Here is a 17090-nt window from a genome sequence, read left to right on the forward strand (position 1 = left end):
GCAAGTCACAGAGACTGAGAAAAAGAATAGGGACAGACAGACCAACACCAACAGACACACTGACTGACCCTCTCACCAGCCACTTCTAAAATAATCACTTTCTTTTTTTTTTTTTTCAAGAAGTCATAAACAGCATTTATTACCTTGGTATATCACACCGGTCTTGTTGCTGTTTTTTCACATTTAAGTAGATTTTCACCTTTCCTCCCTCCTCCCACAGTCTGGCTACACACTACATCCTGGCACTGTCAACTCACAGCAGCAACAGGCTTCTTCCATCCACATCCTGAACACCATGCATTCACCGGGCCAAAGTGCTGGTTCACAAACCCTTCCCTGTGGGAAGCTAATGCTTGTGAAAGAATCTGTAGTAAACCAGACCTCTCAGAATGGCTAGCTCCAGCAAGATGATGATGGAAAGTAGCAGCTTGTTGGTTGTCACTCTTCTGGTCATTAAATGGAGAATCTTTAGACTTTTGCTCAAGTTTTCACTTGTATTTACCAGTCTACTCTTGGTATGTTCCAACTGATCTTGCTGGTCCCCCCAGGCCTTCTATGGTTTCTGAGCCAATCTGGTCAGTCTCTGGCAATCTGACGAGAGTGCTCAGTACTTTGGGTGGCCCCATTCAGAATGCCTTGCAGAATCAGTGCCTTTTGAGACAGTAGCCAATTCATATGCTCATTCTCTACAGCATATGAGCCATATTTCATGTCTCCTTGACGTCCAGGAGTGACTGTCAAAGGCATGCTTCTCACCTCCCGATGGAGTTTGGCAAGGTCTTTCTGGTAGTTTCGAAGTTTAGACATCATGGGGTTATGGAAAGATAGGGGTGCCTAATGTAGTTCCTCTTCCATCTCTGCCAGCATTTCATTTGCTTCCTGTTGTTTTCAGAAAAATCTCGGATCAGCTTCTTTTCTTTGGTCCCTGCTGCCCCCAGCAGCCACTCAGGTACCCCTTGTAGGACTTCATGGAGGCTGTAGAAGATCTTGTGTAGCATTTTGAGAAGTGCTCCGACGAGGCGGTGGAGGTGGCCATGGAGCAGGCTGCGTGCAAGCAGGGGCCACAGACGGTCTGGATGCAGGGCCTGCTTCTAGCCCAATGCTTAGTCACTCAGCCCTGCAGTCATCACGGTGACCACCACACTGCCACCCAGGTTTGCCAAATCACTGTCTTTTCTTAAGGATGCACTTAGGTCCATGTCACTGCATGAAGAGACAGGTCCATTGTCAGTGCATGAAGAGTTAGGAGCCCTGGAAGGGATCTCAGAAAGGGTCATGCCATGGACCCTCCTGCTGGCCGCAGTGCCCACCTCTGCCATGAGGGCTGGAGATGCCCTCGAGGAGGAGACTTTGGACAGCAGCAGTGACATTCCTTTGAGAGTGTTCCCATCCTGGAATTCTCCCATTTTCCCCTCCACATGCCCAATTTGCTGCACTTGACGCCCCTCAGCTCAAGCTTTTAGGGAGCTTCATCAGAGATTGGAAATCAGTTTTGTGGGAAATTTCTCACATTCCCAGCAGCTTCTGGCTCCACCTTGCATGGGCAGTCTTCAGCCTCTCCTCAGATGCTGGATTCCGGGTCTACCTCCTTTTCTCCCCTGATGTGGACTGAGATCTGATGTGCCACCTCTCTCTTGTCCTTGGGAGGCTGCCTAGGTGAGGGTGGGAGATGGGGCTCGAAATAAGAAGCCTGACCTCTCCCCCTTCCCAGCCAAACTGTCAAGAAGCTCCTGGGTAGGTTCGGCTCCAACCCAACCTGCAGTGCAGGCCTCCCTGGGTCCCTCCTAGGCCCTTTGCCTGGGGGACCCCTCCCTAGCCCTGGCCAAAGCCCAGCAGCCTTGCTCATGCTCAGAGTAATGAGCAATCTCATGGACCCCACAAGGGATCGCAGCAGGAGCAGGGCGCCCCTTTGTGTCCTTACAGCACAACACGCACCGCCCCAGGACAAAGGGGCCCTGGCAGCCTCCAGCCTGGTTATCTGATTTGGGGGCTGATGGGGTTTCTAATGGAAAACAATATGGTAATTTCAGAATGTTCCTGATTAGATGAAAATGATATTGCATCAAAGTTACTTCCTTAATTTATTCAGAAAATAACAAGAGAGAATTCTCTCCTAAGATCCTTAATTAAACCAGAGCTTCCACCCCAGGCAAAGTAGGCTCTGAGCTCCAGGTGTGAGGAACAAAGGCCACTCCTGACCTGAGTGTCTGAAGGGCTGAGTCTCACAGGGACCATCTAGAATCATTCCAGTCCCTTCCTGTCTTTCTTTCTTCTCCAACTTCATCCTGCTGGGTCCTCAGTGACCCAGCAAGCTGCAGTGGCTGAGCTGGATGCCCGGGACATCTTCAAGCCACAGAACAACCAGGTGGACATGGAAGATGCTGGCAGGGTCAGTGAGTATCTGCACTGGGATCAGCCTGAGGAAGTCAGCACGTCCTGAAAGGCCTCACCGAAGAACTCTGATTGGAGAGGGCGAGGCGGGGTTAGGAGAAACAATAAAGGGTGGTGAAACACCTGGACATTAGCAACGGGGGAAGGATGCTGTGGTCATTCCTGGGCTTGAAGGGACCAGGGAAGGAGGGACAGAAGAGGAGCCGCTGGACAGAGCTGTGGCCATAGATGATCTCAGTCAGTGCCAGGATGCAGTGAGTCAGAGAGGAGATGGGGACACATTCCCAGCCGCTCTTGTTTCCGGCCTTTTCTGTCTTGCTGGTGCCACATATTAGCTAGTTTGGACTGGAAGCCAGAGGGTGGGAGAGACTGGGTGACACACTTCATAGAGGAGGCGCCTGCAGTCCCAGAGCAGGGCAGGAAATGAATCTGAGGGAAGAGCAAGCACAGCCCCCAAGGTGATGGCAAACAACCTTTCATCCATCCCATGCTACAGAATTCCTTAAGCCCACTCTTGTGCATTTTCCTCATCACTCCCCACTACAGTTGTAAGTATACATTTTTGTCTTTGGGCAAAAAGAAAACAGGCTCAGAGAGGTCGAGTGATGTCCCTGAAATCACACAGTGAGACGTGATGCCTACTGGTCATGGAGAAAGATACAAATGAGTGCCTTTGGCATTTCGCAGGGTACACTACAGCAAACTCCCCAGGAAACAAAAATGTCTAATTCTGATGGGAACTCCTGTCCTCAGGTCTGCTGTGGAGGACTGACTGGAGTCTACCAAGCAAGAGCTGAACAAGGAGTCATCATTCCTCAGTTGGAATCATTTGGAAGGGACTGCCCATCCTCCCAGGAACCATCTCCATTTGCCAACATGCCTGCTGGCTGCACTGCACCAACCTCCCATCAACTCCTCACTAGGCACCAGCACCCCACCCACTGAGTAGTGCGGCAGAGGCCAGGGGCTGGTTGGGGAAACAGTGTGTCTGATCCTCTGGATGGGGGAGGAACCTGTGTGGGGTTCTCAGGGAGCTTTTGACTTTGAATTCTGATGTGGCAAGGGGTAGAGAGTTAGAGGCCAGGGCTCTGAAACTGTGACTGCAAAGGACCCTGCAAAGTACAAGAAGAGCTCTGAGGGTAAGGAGGCTGGTGAGGGCACACGTGTGTGCTTGTATGTACGTGTGTGTGTGTGCATCTGAATATCGGCACATATGTGTATGAGGATGTGCGTGTGACAGAGAGAGAGGGAGAGAGAGAACTGTTAGGTCAACAGGGATGAGAGGGTCAAAGACAACAGAAGTGGGTTTAAAAGGGCCATGTAAAGTGATGATACTAGAAGCAAGACCAGTGCTGGTGGCTCCATAGATAATCCCAGCACTTTGGGAGGCTGAGGTGAGAGGATTGCTTGAGCCAGGAGTTTGAGACCAGCAACACAGTGAGATCTAGTCTCTACAAAAAATAAAAAAAATTAGCCTGGCATGGTGGTGCATGTTCTATAGTTCCAGCTACTTGGGAGGCTAAGGTGGAAGGATCACCTGAGCCCAGGAAGTCGAGGTTGCAGTGAGCCATGATTGTGCCACTGCACTCCAGTCTGGGCAGCAGAGTGAGACCTCGACTCAAAAAACAAAACAAAAATAAAAGCAGCTAACGTTTATGTAACACTATATAACAAGCCTGTTCCAGGAGCTTTATATACATTAACTATAGGTATTTCACTCCTCACAACTCATTTAGGAGGTGGGTACTATTATTGCCCCATTTTGCAGATGGAGAACACTGAGGTACAGAGAGGCTCAATGAGAAGCCCTAACACTGGAGCTAGGATTTAGGCTCAGGCCCACATCTTGAGCACTGAGAGGCACCGTGCTGCACAGCCTTGAGAAGTGTGGTCCTGGACTCTGACTCCTTCACAGACAGGGCTTTGGGACTGCTATTTTGATGCTCTCTATTTGTCTCATGCTCTCTGTTCCCAGTAGGTCTTTTTTTGGGAGGGGGAAATGGGAGGATGTGAAGTTGATCCACAAAGCCCAAGTATCAGGTGGGTAGTCCTAACTGAGCCAAAGCAGGCTGGTATCAAAGGAACTTGGCTTTGGGACGGCTGTTCTTCCTGGGTGGTTGGTTTATGGAGTGCACAGGGGTGAGGTAAAATGTGAGCAGAGGGTGACATGTAAAGGGACTTTGCCGGCCATCCTATAGCATAGGGAGCGGGAGCCCTCAATAAAGCTTTCATGCAGGAGAGTGGCACGGTCACCCTAGGAGGCTCACTCTGGTGCAGTGAGGCCTAGAGCAGGAGAGACTGGAGGTTGAACAGCTGGTGAGCGAGTGATGCCACAGCCCCCAGGTAAAAGGTCATAAGGCCTGGGCTGGAGGTGGAGATGAGGGGACACTGTTTAAGAGGTAGAAGCCTCAGTATTGGGGGCGACTAGATGTGTGAGGTGGGAGAAGGAGTCATTGAGAATAATGCCTGGGATTTTAGGATTTTAGGTATGTGGGTGAATACGAGTCATAGAGGAGGAGCAGCTCGTGTCATACCTGCTGTCCTTCAGGAGGGCAAGGAAGCCGGTGCCCTTGGTGACTGAGACCCCGCTTTCCAGAGAAGCCCGTGAAAAATGACCAGGGCATCTTCCCCTAGGTTGGGGCATGCATGGGTGGCCCTGGAAAGATCTGGATTCTTTCCTGATGGACAGCAGAGGCTTGGCCAGTGGACAAATCAGGAAATGGGAGGTGGGGGGTGGGTATGGATTTCAATTAGAGTAGTTCTTGCTTTCTTTAGGCTTCTCCATTTCTAAAAAACTCAAACAGGAGATGGCACGAGAAAGAAAGCTGTATGCCACTCATTCTTCAGCGTCAAATTCCAGAGAAGCCCTGTAGTACAGTGGTTAGAACTCTCATTCTGTGATTACCTGGGACTCAAGTTCCAAAGTTACCACTTTGTAACTGTGTGTTCTTGAGCAAATCACTCTACCTCTCTGAGCCTTAGTTTCCTCATCTGGCAGTTAGGGGTCGCTACAGCACACACCTCATAGGCTTGTTATGAAGTTTAGTTAATACATGATATGATACTCAGATCTGCACAGGATGGCAGAGAAGGGAGGCGGCTATGGTGTGTCTCTTTACCTGTGTCCTAGGAGGCCTTCCCCCACCTCTACAGGGAGGGGCCACAGTCATCCTTTTGGGACTGGGAATGTGGGGACATGGGGAGAGGCACCGATGAGCCCTTATAGCTTGGCAATTCCCCAGGCCCTGCCTCTTCATCACAGTCCTGGAAAAGAGAGTCAAACACCCCTTACTCCTGCTCAGACATGGGCCTTCCCAGATAGGGGCTGGGCCTGCCCCTTCTCAGCCTTCCTCCCTGCTGCAGGCAGAGCCCACCTCGACCCACCCTCTCCCACCAGGGTAGAACCTCAACTCTCAGCGGCCCCTGTGTCAGCAGGCCCCCAAAGGAAGCAAGGGCCCTGTGGCTCCGGAGCCCTCAGACGTCCCAGAGGGGATCTGGGGTCAGGGCGGAGTCCAGCCTTCTGCAGTCCCCTCCGTCTCCTTCCTGCCTCTCCCCCCGCTCCAGCTCTCAGATCCGAGGGGTCTGACCCCTTGGCTGGGCTCTGCTCTTACCCCAACCCCAACCCCAACTCAGAGAGTTTGCTGGCAGCAGCATACATGACTTTGGTGTAGTTTCTGTGGTTTAATAAGCTACAAAAACGACATTATTTTAAGCCAATCTGGATATAGCACAAAAACTCTCACCCCGTCTGTTCTGTGAAACTCAGATACCCTGACGAGAACACAGCTCACAACCAACTAATACAATATTCTACTGGGCGCGCTGTCAGCGGGCCCCACGCGGGAGCCGGCTCCCCGAGGACGGCCCAGCCGCGCGCAGCGCAGGCCGAGGAGGGAGGCGGCGGCCCGGGCGACGGAGCAGGCAGAGGCCTGGGCTGGGGGCCTCGCGGGAGGCTGCCTGTCCTCTCCCAGGAGCTGGGGCCCGCCACACACGGCCCCTCTCGGTCCCCCCCCCACTCCCGCCCTTGCTCGGGATGAGGAGAGCAGAGGAGAGGAGAGGAGAAAGGAGAGGCGAGGCGAGGCGCGGCGCGTTCTGGCCTGCTGACAGCAGCTCTACTCCCACAACTCACATATGTCTGATTCCGAAGCAGGGAAGTGTGTCCAACACACCCAATGCAAAGACAGGTTGTTGAATATTTTTTCTCTCATCACTAAAAAGGATTCCCTGCTGGGTGCAATCAAGATCCATAAACTCGCGGCTCGAGTCGGTGTGAAAGCAGCGCTCCAGCCCAGACTCCCTCGCTGGCGCTAAATGCAGGCTGGGGCGGGCGGGGATGCGCAGACATCCGCTAGCAGCCTGGCCTTGCGACCGGCAGTTCCCGGCACATTAGGCGCTGCGCTTATTTTGGGCTCCGCTTCAGTGGATTAACTTTCAGTGCAAAGTTTCGGAGCTCGGGCACCGTCCCCGTGGCGCTGCCCCCTCCCCTTTCGTGGGTACCAAACTCGGCAGAGCCAGAGGAGAGCTGGCCGACGTGGTTCTCAGCAGGCTCCGGGTTCAGGGAGGCAGGGCAGGCAGCCGACCGACGCGCTGGCCTCTGGCAGCCTGGAGAGCACGCCCGTCTTGCTGACCCAGCCTGCCTGGGGGGACCGGGTGGCCAACGCCTCTCTCCCTGGGCAGAGACACTGAGCTTGCAGGCGCTGATGCTTTTGCAAAGTTCCCTCAAGGGGTTGGTCGGGGCCGGAGCCTCCTCCTTTCTGCCGGTGGTGGCAGGCCCGGCATCCTCCCCTCACTCCCCAACCGGGCTTCTGGTTTCCTGCCGCCTCGGAACAGGAGCCCAGGACACATCCTGGAGATTGGCATCCTGCTGTTTCTATGAAGACAAAGGTGCCTTCTTTCCTTCCCTCTCCCCGCCCCTTAAGTGAGGAGAGGAAGCAGGAAGGAAAGTGGAAGCTGTCTTGGTTGGGCCGTAGAAGAGCCATGGGGGAGCTGAGGGGAATGGAGAGGAGAAAAGGGAACATAGTCAGCTCCCTGCCCCAAGATGCCTTCCTTTCTTCTTTCTCTTCCCTTCCCTTCCCTTCCCTTCCCTTCCCTTCCCTTCCCTTCCCTTCCCTTCCCTTCCCTTCCCTTCCCTGCCCTGCCCTGTCCTGCCCTTCCCTTCCCTTCTCTTCCTCTCTCTCTTTCTTTTTTTCAGTTGGGATCTCACTCTGTCACCCATGCCAGAGTGCAGTGGCACAATCACGGCTCACCACAGCCTCAACCTCCTGAGCTTAGGAGATCCGTCTGCCTCAGCCTCCCAAGTGGCTGGGATTACAGGTGTGAGCCACGATGCTCTGCCTCAGACTCCTGTCTAATGCCTTGGGAAGGAAGAACTTGGGGTTCCTGTGGAAACCTGAGGGTCCTCTTTTCTTACCTCCACCACACACTCAGTGACCATCCACTGGGAGGTGTTTTCAGATAGATGGTTTAAAACTCAGGTCCCCAGAATTATTAAGAAGCAACTAAAAATGTCTCCAAAAGAGCTCCTTCTTTTCCCCCAGCATCCTGTTTTTTGGGAGCACATGATATACCATTTAAAGCCAGAACGAGCTTCAGAAATCTCATGCCAGGTGAAAGCAGCCTAGAGAGAGTGCCGGAACTCTCCAGAGTATAGACTTTTGTGATTTACTCACTCACACCTCAAAAGCACCATCGGGGCTGACTCTGTACAGGTTACTGGACGGGGCGGTAGGAGGCACCGTCTGGAAAGGGAGAACAGACACCTACTCGATCATGCATGTGTTCATTTATTAGCACCCACTGTGGGCCAGGCACCATGTTTGGGCGTTGAGTGCAAGCAGATGCAGTTTGGTATAAAGCAGAATGCAGAAAGGACTGTGAGGAAGAGAGGAGGCTTTGGAAGAGGGCCGCCCAGAGCATCCACAGGCAGCACTGTCCAGGGCTTCTCCCGGCCTGGCGATGCTGAGTGAAGGTTGAACAGACTGTGCCACCTCCCGGACCAGTGTCCTTCTAGGCTTTGCACCGCCTACAGCAGCCCATGGGGATGGGGTCATTTTGCCTCAAAGTTAAAGGCAAAACCAAGTGATGAGAAAGAGGGAATATTGAAGCAGTTTGGGGGAGCCCTGGATTAAAAAAAAAACAACTTCCCTTTATACATAAATCACTCTTTCTCTCAAACCCCTCCCCCACTCTCTCCTGCTCTTTCTCTCTCTCTCTCCAATAGATCAGCACATTGCAAAGACAGGTTGTTGAATATTTTCTCTCTCATCACTAAGAAGGCCTCCCTGCTGGGTGTAATCAAGAACCATAAACTCGCCTGGCGGCTCTCCTTGGTGTGAATTGAGCCCCACTCCGCTCGCCTCCATTCCTCGATTCAGACACGCTCGCTTTGGCCGGCTGACAGCATGGGTAGGCGGGTGGTGGCCAGGTTGCACGGGGATGGGCAGGTTGGGTCTTTCAGAGACTCCATCACTGACTTTGTAATGACCGGATGTGGAATTCAGGGCACCTCTCCTGAAAGGTCAGGAAGGAGAGAAATCGATGCCTGCAGACAAGGAGTCCATGCATTGACAGGTGCCACAGGCACTGCTTGGCCCTCACCCCATGTCCCCAGGTCTCTGGGGAGAGGAGACAGGAGACAGGATGACCTCTCAGACCTGGCAGTTATTCTGACAGGCTGCCCGATCAGATGGAATGGCTTCTCTCTGGTTTTCGGAGTTGTCCGAAGGTGGGAGAGGGCATGGACAGGGTGTTGTCCCAGTGGGCTGGGGTGGGACTGGAGGCCAGGGACACTGGAATGAGAGGGCAGAGTGCAGAAGAGGCACCAGTGAGCTAGGCTGCTGCCTGGTTGGCTGCTAGGGGTACTGTCCACTCTTTGAAATCTATCAGCAAGTCTAGAAACAGTTTACAGAGACCAAACTGAGGAGGGCCTTTCCCATCTCTCCTTGACTTTTTGCTTCAGATAATGTCACTGCCACTGCCTGGATCCCTGGATCAGACTGCTTCTCCTCCCTGACTCAAGAGCTGTTCCCAGTTTTACCCTTCTCCCATCAGTCAGCAAACCTTCTGGACCCTGAGCAGCTTCCCAAGCACACTTTGTATCTCCTCACCTCCACGCTGTTGTGGTTGCCATTTTCCCTCCAGGTATGCTTGTTCTTCCTCCTCTTTCTGGTGAACTCCTACCTGTCTTTCAAGGCTCAGTGGAAATGTCTCCTCTTCTGAGAAGCTTTCCCTGGTCAGGCAGAGATAACCTGTGCTTTCCAGGCAATTTGTGCAATTCAGTCCTTAACATACTGTAATGTGTTTTATTTTTATTTTATTTTATTATTTGAGTCAGGGTTTCACTCTGTTGCCCAGGCTGGAGTGCAGTGGCACAATCATGACTTACCACATCTTTGACCTCCTGGGCTCAGGCGATCCTCCCGCTTCAACCTTCTGAGTAGCTGGGACTATAGGTGCATGCCACCATGCCTGGCTAAATTTTTTTTTTCTTCTTGTAGAGATGAGGTCTTGCTATGTTGCCTAGGCTGGTCTCAAACTCCTGGACTCAAGCAGACCTTCTGCCTTGGCTTCCCAAAATTCTGAGATTATAGGGGTGAGCCGCTGCTTCTGACCTGTATTGTGGTTATTTGTGCCAATGTCCTTCTCCCCTCTGGGTAGGAGCTCTCTTTTAGGGCTGAGACTGAATCAGGTTCAGCTCCTTGTGCCCATGGCCCAGTGTCTAATTTGTTAGGATGAAACCAGTCAGAAATCTCACCACCAATTTTCAACACTGCTCTCTGTATCTGCCTGCCCGTGTACCTGCATACCTATGTACTTGATGAGAGAATGCATCTTGGTTTTCATGCGTCAGTCAGTTGTGGGCATGTCTTCCTGTCCTCCTCCCTTTTCTGTTCTAAAACCAGATAGGGAGCTCCTTGAGGGCAGGGCACATACAAAGTGGATGCCAGTAAAGGTCTGTGGAGCTGGGTTTGGGTTTTGCTAAAATAGACCTGCTTAGGTTCAGCCAGGGGATGCCAGGGTTCTCTGTGCAGGTTTGTTGTTGTGGCTTCCCACGAAGGATCTGGGGAAGTCTCTGTGCAGAGTTCCAATGTTCATGGGGTGGGAGAGTCCTTTCCATTTGTGCTTACAGGGGCTGCCGACCCAGAATCTGCAGGCTCAACCTCAATGGCTGACTTCCGGGAAGGGGTACATAGATTGTCATTAGCTAGTTGAGGTAGGGCGGCAGCCCTGGGGCTCTTCTCCCAAGACTGTCAAATATATAGCTCTCTGGGAGAACAAAGGGCAGTGTTGGTCTTGCTGCTACCTCCTCTGCCTCTCCTGGGAGGCCAGGAGCAGGGATTCAGACAAAGCGAGGGTTTCGGTCTCAGGCAGATAGTGTGCCCGCCCTCTGCCTTTGCCGAGGCCACAGAGATATTGCCCACCGGCTTCAGGGCTCTCATAACTCTTTCAAGACAATCACTTTATTTATATGAGTTTGTTTAAAAAAACCCACAGACGATCCACCACAGGGACCTCTCTGACCGCCTCAGCTTGATTCTCTCCTCTCCTCCGAGTCCATAACTCTTAGTCTTTTGATTCTCCCAGTCCACAAACTATAAAAATCTTATTTCTATAAGGTCTTTTATGGTTACCAAGATAGTCAATAGTGTCATTTTCATTCATATCATTCTGCAGGGAAGTTAGAGGAAACGAACCAGACAGAGGAGAGCTATAAATAAGGTTCAGCTACACCAGGCCCCAAGCGGATCCCACTGCGTTTCTTTAAAACTACTCATGCACAGAATACACACACACAGCATACATATATGCACACAAAATATGCACACAGATGCCCACTCATGTCAAGAGACAGGTGCACATGAGCTCACCCATGCACACAGGAGATGCTTGAGCACACACACACATGTGCACATATGTGCTTAAAAAATTTGGCAGTCTTAGAAAAAAATTCTTTATGGAATTTGCCTGGCTTTGAGGGGCCAAGAGCAGACAGCAGCACTTGCTGTGGCGAGATGGTGGACTGAAGCGGGCCAGCCCAGAGGACACATTCCAAAACCATGAACTGCAGGGCTGGGCACCTAGCCATCCATGAGCTCATGTGTGGGGAGCTTCAGAATTCCCGCCAACACAGGAGACTTCCTCCGGTCGAGCAGCCACTCAGCCAGTACTGGGAATGCCAGGGCCGCTCTTAGGGCTCCCTCTGACTGTTGGTGTTGTCTGAGGGCTAAAATCCTCATTCTTGGAGGAGAGCCAGCCATCTTCATGATTTGGGTTTGTGCCTAACTGCCACAGACCTGAATCTGTCCATAGCCCTGCTGTCAAAGGTTCTGTCTTTAAGGCTTGACTCCAGAGGAAGTGTCTAGGATGTGACCCTGGAGCAGAAAGCAAGAAGGAAGTCTTGGGCAGGTAGAGAGAGAGGTGGCAAGTCTGTATACTGGAGGAGAAGGGGGCAGTCCAGACTGAACCAAGCAAAGATGGAAGGGGCAGACCCAGGCCCAGGACAGGTGGAAGAGTGCAAACCTCCAGGTAAGCGAAGTCAGGTTTCTGTCCCTGCCCCTGAGAGCAGGTAGGGGAAGGAAGGGGCTGTGGCGAGTGCCAGAGAATTGTGGTATATGTCCTCAGAGAATTCCAGGCCCATTGGCCAGGGGTGCAGAGGAAGGAATGGCCACTAGAGTCAGGAAGCCCGGGTCCTAACACTAACATTACATTGCTGCCTTGTGTGATGTTGGGCATACACCCCATGACTCTGGGCCTCTGCGCCCCAGTGATTCATAAGAAGGGATGAACTCTCAGGCCTCTCTTTATTTGGGAACTGTGGGTAGGCTAGCTACACTTCAGGGTCCCAGGACAGGTATGTCTCCTTAGTTTCCCCATCTGCAAAATAGGGGTGATAATTTTTGACTGTTGGCAACATCCCAGAAGTACTGTGAGGGGGACTAGGCAAAAGTCCAGGAGTATGGATGAGCTTATTTGGGAACTGGTGGGTTTGGAACTTGTAACGGATGCAACTCAACAGGGTGTCTAAGACCCTGAAAAGGATTGCCTCCCACACCCAGATTTCTTCTCCCTCCTTACTACTCAGTACCCCCTAACCCCCAACAATGAAGAGCTGAGAATGGAGCCCAGGGCTTGAGCTCAAAGCCTTGGAATTCCTCTATTTCCCCACTGCCTTCTTCAAGGGAACTATTAATTGTAATTTAAGCCTCCCAAGTTAAAAGCAGCGTGCAGATTTAAGGATTCTTTCATCCCAATTACACATCGTTTCTGGCTGCAGTTTAGTGCCAGGCTTTTATCTGTTGTTCTGAGGAATCACTTAGCGGCCAGAGCAGTGAGCTCCACACAGATTTCTCCCTGATTATGTTTGATGGCAAATGGAGAGTTAACTCTCCTCCCTCCCTGGAGCTGTGTCGGCACTTTTCACAGTCCAGCCAGAAAGCAGCCCAGGGGAGCAAGAGGGCATGGAATGGGGAAGTTGCAGGGACCTCCATGTCCTGGGACCGTTAGTGCAGAGCTTTGAGGGGACCCATGGGGCTAAGGATGGATAAGGGGGCATGCTCCCCTGCCTGCTGACCCAAGTGCTCTGTTCTGAACCCTGGTAGCAGCTATTTGTTTATTCCACACATTCCACAACCATGAGAGTCTGCTGTGTGTTCAGACCTTGGGCTGGCATCATTTTTTCACTCACATTGGACGGTGCTCAGCTGCCAGGGCCACTGTGCCCACTCTCATATACACTTGAACACTCCAGGGTGTGCTTGATCCCTGGACCCGCCCTGTCACACACATACACTCACACATACAGGACTTCTATGCACTGGGACGCACTCAATTTACATAGACTCCCTGCTGTCACCTCCAAATACACTCTCAGCTCAGTCCCAAACATGCACACAATCGGACCCTTCTCCACTGTCACACAGAGTCTATCTGTTGCTCACAGAATTAGGCTGCCAGAGGAGATTGGAGTCGATCTTGGAATGTCAGGTGATGGGATTATAGTCAGGTTCCTGTGCCATTGAGCCCCCAGTGTCACCCACTTCTACTGTGTCCCTGATCCCCAGTTGGATCGTACTTTGTCACAGAGCTGGCTACTCAGCCTTCTGGATGTTACTCTGTGAACCTCACACTCAGCACTCCAAAGCGGAGCTCCCCCAGACCTGCTTCCCTGCAGTCCTCCCCCATCTCAGTGCTTGGCAAGTCCTTGCTTTTATTGCTCAGGACTAAAAAACCTTGGAGCCATTCTTGACTCCTCTCTTTTTCTCACTTCCCACACCCAGTCCATCAGCGGATCACACTGGCTGTATTTAAAAAACACATTCCTAATCTGATTACTTCTCACCACCCCCACGGCCACCACCCCGGTCGACCCCTCTAGGACCTCTTACTGCAGTGAACTCCAGGCAGGCCACCACACCTGCCCTTCTCCTCTGCACAGGCAGTCAGATCGCTTTCTTCGCTGCTCCTTATGGAAAAAAAGTTGAGAACCTTACAGTGGATTTTGAGTCCCTGTGTGATCTTCTCCCTTCATCCACCCACTCCTGACTTCTCCTCCCTACTTTCCTTCCCTCCCTGCACCCTTCCTGTCGTCTTGCCATGTCCTTGCCTTAGGGTCTTTGCTGCTCCCCTGCTGAGAATGCTTTTCCTCCAGATCTCACTTGGATAACTCCCTTCCTCCTCCTTTAGGTGAGTTCACCTTAAATACCCTCCTGAATCCTGCAAACTGCTGCCCCGTTGGCCACTGTCCTTTCAGTCTCCCTTCTCTGCTAATTTTTTCTTTTTCCTCAGAACATGTACCCTCTACCACAGGGTGGGTGCATCGGGAAACAGACTCCAATAGAGACCTTGGCTTGCCAGAAGCTTACTAGGGAAGGTTCTCACATCAAGACAGGTGGGGAGTGGGGAATGGTGGCTCACGTTTATAATCCCAGAACTTTGGTAGACAAGGGCAAGAGGATTGCCTGAGTCCAGACGTTTGAGATCAGCCTGGGCAACTTGGCAAGACCTTGCCTCTGCAAAAATGATTTAAAAAATGTATAGCCAGGTGTGGTAGTGTAAGCCTTGGTTCCAGCTACTCGGGAAGCTGAGGCAGAAGGATCACCCGAGCCCAGCAAGTCGAGGCTGTGGTAGCTATGAGCATGCCACTGTACTCCAGCCTGGGTAACAGAGTGAGACTCCAACAACAACAACGAAAAAAATTAAAATGAAAAATAACCTGCGGGGAGTGGAAGGAGCAGAATTGGGTAGAGGGAAGAGTTAAATTATGTTGTGGTCACAACAAAGGCCTTGACTGGGATGACTTTCAGAGTTGCTGTGCATTAAGGTAAGGGCACTGGAGCCTTAAAGACCCATCAACCAGATATTGATGTGGGCTGCCCCTAGGGAAGGGGAAGGGGGGCGACCTTAGGTAAAGCAGCTGTCTTCTCTGAGGGCAATTCTGGAGAAGGACTCAGCAAAATGCCATTGGCCACCAGCATTCCCAGCAGCTAAGAGTGTGGTGCCTCCATTTAGAAATGGAGTACTGGGTGTCATGCTACGGTGTCCACTGTACATTTTTTTTAAAGCCTGGGTATCACTCTGTCACCCAGGCTAGAGTGTAGTGACACAATCATGGCTTACCACAGCCTTGACCCTCTGGGCTCAGGTGATCCTTCTGCCTCAGCTTCCCAAGTAGCTGGAACTACAGGCACGTGCCACCATGCCCAGCTAATTTTTTAGAATTATTTTTTGCAGAGACAGGGTCTTGCTGTGTTGCCCAGTCTCAAGTTTCTGGGCTCAAGTAATCCTCTTGCTCTGCCTCCCAAAGTGCTGGGATTACAGGCATGAGCCACTGCACCTGGCCCTTTGTACCAGTAAACAAACATAAACATACACATGTAAATGTATTTTATTTGTTGTTTATTGTCTATCTTTCTAGCTAAGGGAAAGGAATCTCTGTGACATAGCTCCCTGATGCTTCCCAAGTGCCTGGAACAGTTTGGCCCATAGTCGGCTGTACATAAATATTTACTGAATGAGTAAAGGAACCTGCCTGTTTCTCAATGTGCTGCTTGTCTCTGCCATCAGCCTAATTGGAATCTCAGGCCCTGTTCTGCTATCCCATTTTGCACCAGTTGTGCAAACCATGGACAAGTTGTCTAACTTCTTGGAGCTTCTGCTTCTTCATCTGTAAAATGGGATAATAAAATTGCCCAACTCACAGGGTTTTAGGAGGTTTTGGGAGGATGAAACGAATTAATGCTATCAGGTACCTGGAGCGAAGCTGGTACTCAATGAATGCAAACTTGTTGATGATGATGCTAGTATGTTAGACTCTCCTTGCTTTGGGCTGCTGCCAGGATTCTGATCAGACTTAAAGATAAGCCAAGACTCCAGTTGGGCTGCCTTGCCCTTCCAGATATATAGGGAGAGGTGGTGCACAGAAGTCTGATCTACAGAGGTCCATTTTTGGCTAACGAGGATAGAAATCTGCTCACAAGACTCTGGTTGGAATCCTTGCCTTGGGACAGCTCAGTGTGTGCTTGTGTGGGTAGATGTGTCTGTACACATGTTTGCATGCAGCTAATTCTAGCTATACTCAAAGCTTTAGGCTCATATAGGAAGTCAGCCATTTGCAGGGTCAAGAGAGTCACCTCCATTCCCACCTTCTCCTCACTCTTTACCCTCTGCTTGGGCTTGTCCTCCATTGCTCCTCTGAATGAACTCACTTCCTAGTCTCTAACAACTTTCTTGTGATAAAATCCAATGGACACTTACTTGACCTCAGCAACAATACTGACCACCACAGTCCCTAGGTTTTCCCTAAAGGGATTCAACGAGGAACTCGATTCTCCCAGCCCAGAAGAGGATTGTTGGACAACAACATTCTGAGTATCTCCCCAAGAGTTGTCTTTAGCCAAATCAAATTGCCTCTCCCAAGGGTTACACCCCTCCCTGGAGGCAGTTCAAATTCAGCAACGAACTGTTGACTCTGCCCTCTATTTGAGACATCTCTAAAGGGTCATACCTGCTCTAGAGTTTTCCATGAGATTGACGGAGCCCTCTATTGTCAATGCATCGGAATTCAGCTTCTCTCCCTGCCCAGCCTGGCTTCCCTCCCTCTTTTCCCGAGTTGTGCCTGAGATCACTCTCCAATAAGCCCTCTGCATGCAAATCTCCATCTTTGATCTATTTCTAGGGAACCTGACCTACTACTACAGTTGGTGCTAGAAGTGGTTCCTAGGAAACAGACTCTAAAATGGGATTTTGGAGCTGGATCACCCACCGGCCAGTTGGTAATGAGAACCCCATCACTGGTGGTGGGTGGAGGTACTAATAGCCCCTGACATGCTCTAGCAGTGCAATTGTTAAAACTTTTACTGGTGGTGAAGTGGGAAGGAATACTGGTGAAAGGGAACATACTGGTGGGTGTAGCCTCTCAGGCGTTTGAGAGGCTCAGAGGAGTAGTAATTATAAAGTCTATGAAATTAGATGATTGTTGTTGGGGGCAAGTAATGTATTGGAAAAAGACAATGAAATGCAGAGGGTGATTAATCACCAATTTAAGGTGCCATGTGAAAGCCAGAGTGCTTCCTTGTCATCAGATAAAGAGGCTTTTTCCTGCAGCTGGAGGGCAGAAAAAAGAAAAAAAAGGTTTGGATCAGGAATGAATTGTAAGGGTAGCAGATTTCCAAAGAAAATTGAATTCTCGACCTAGCAACTCA

General features: G+C 51.1%; 1 pseudogene; it reads right to left on the reverse strand.

Moving 5' to 3' along the window:
• Positions 1-346: 346 nt before the first annotated feature.
• LOC103266783 lies at positions 347-1036 on the reverse strand (annotated as a pseudogene).
• Between the last annotated feature and the right edge of the window lie 16054 nt (positions 1037-17090).

This window comes from Carlito syrichta, unplaced genomic scaffold, assembly GCF_000164805.1.
Source record: "Carlito syrichta isolate Samal-C Ts95f unplaced genomic scaffold, Tarsius_syrichta-2.0.1 Scaffold307331, whole genome shotgun sequence".
Classification (NCBI taxonomy): Eukaryota; Metazoa; Chordata; class Mammalia; order Primates; family Tarsiidae; genus Carlito; species Carlito syrichta.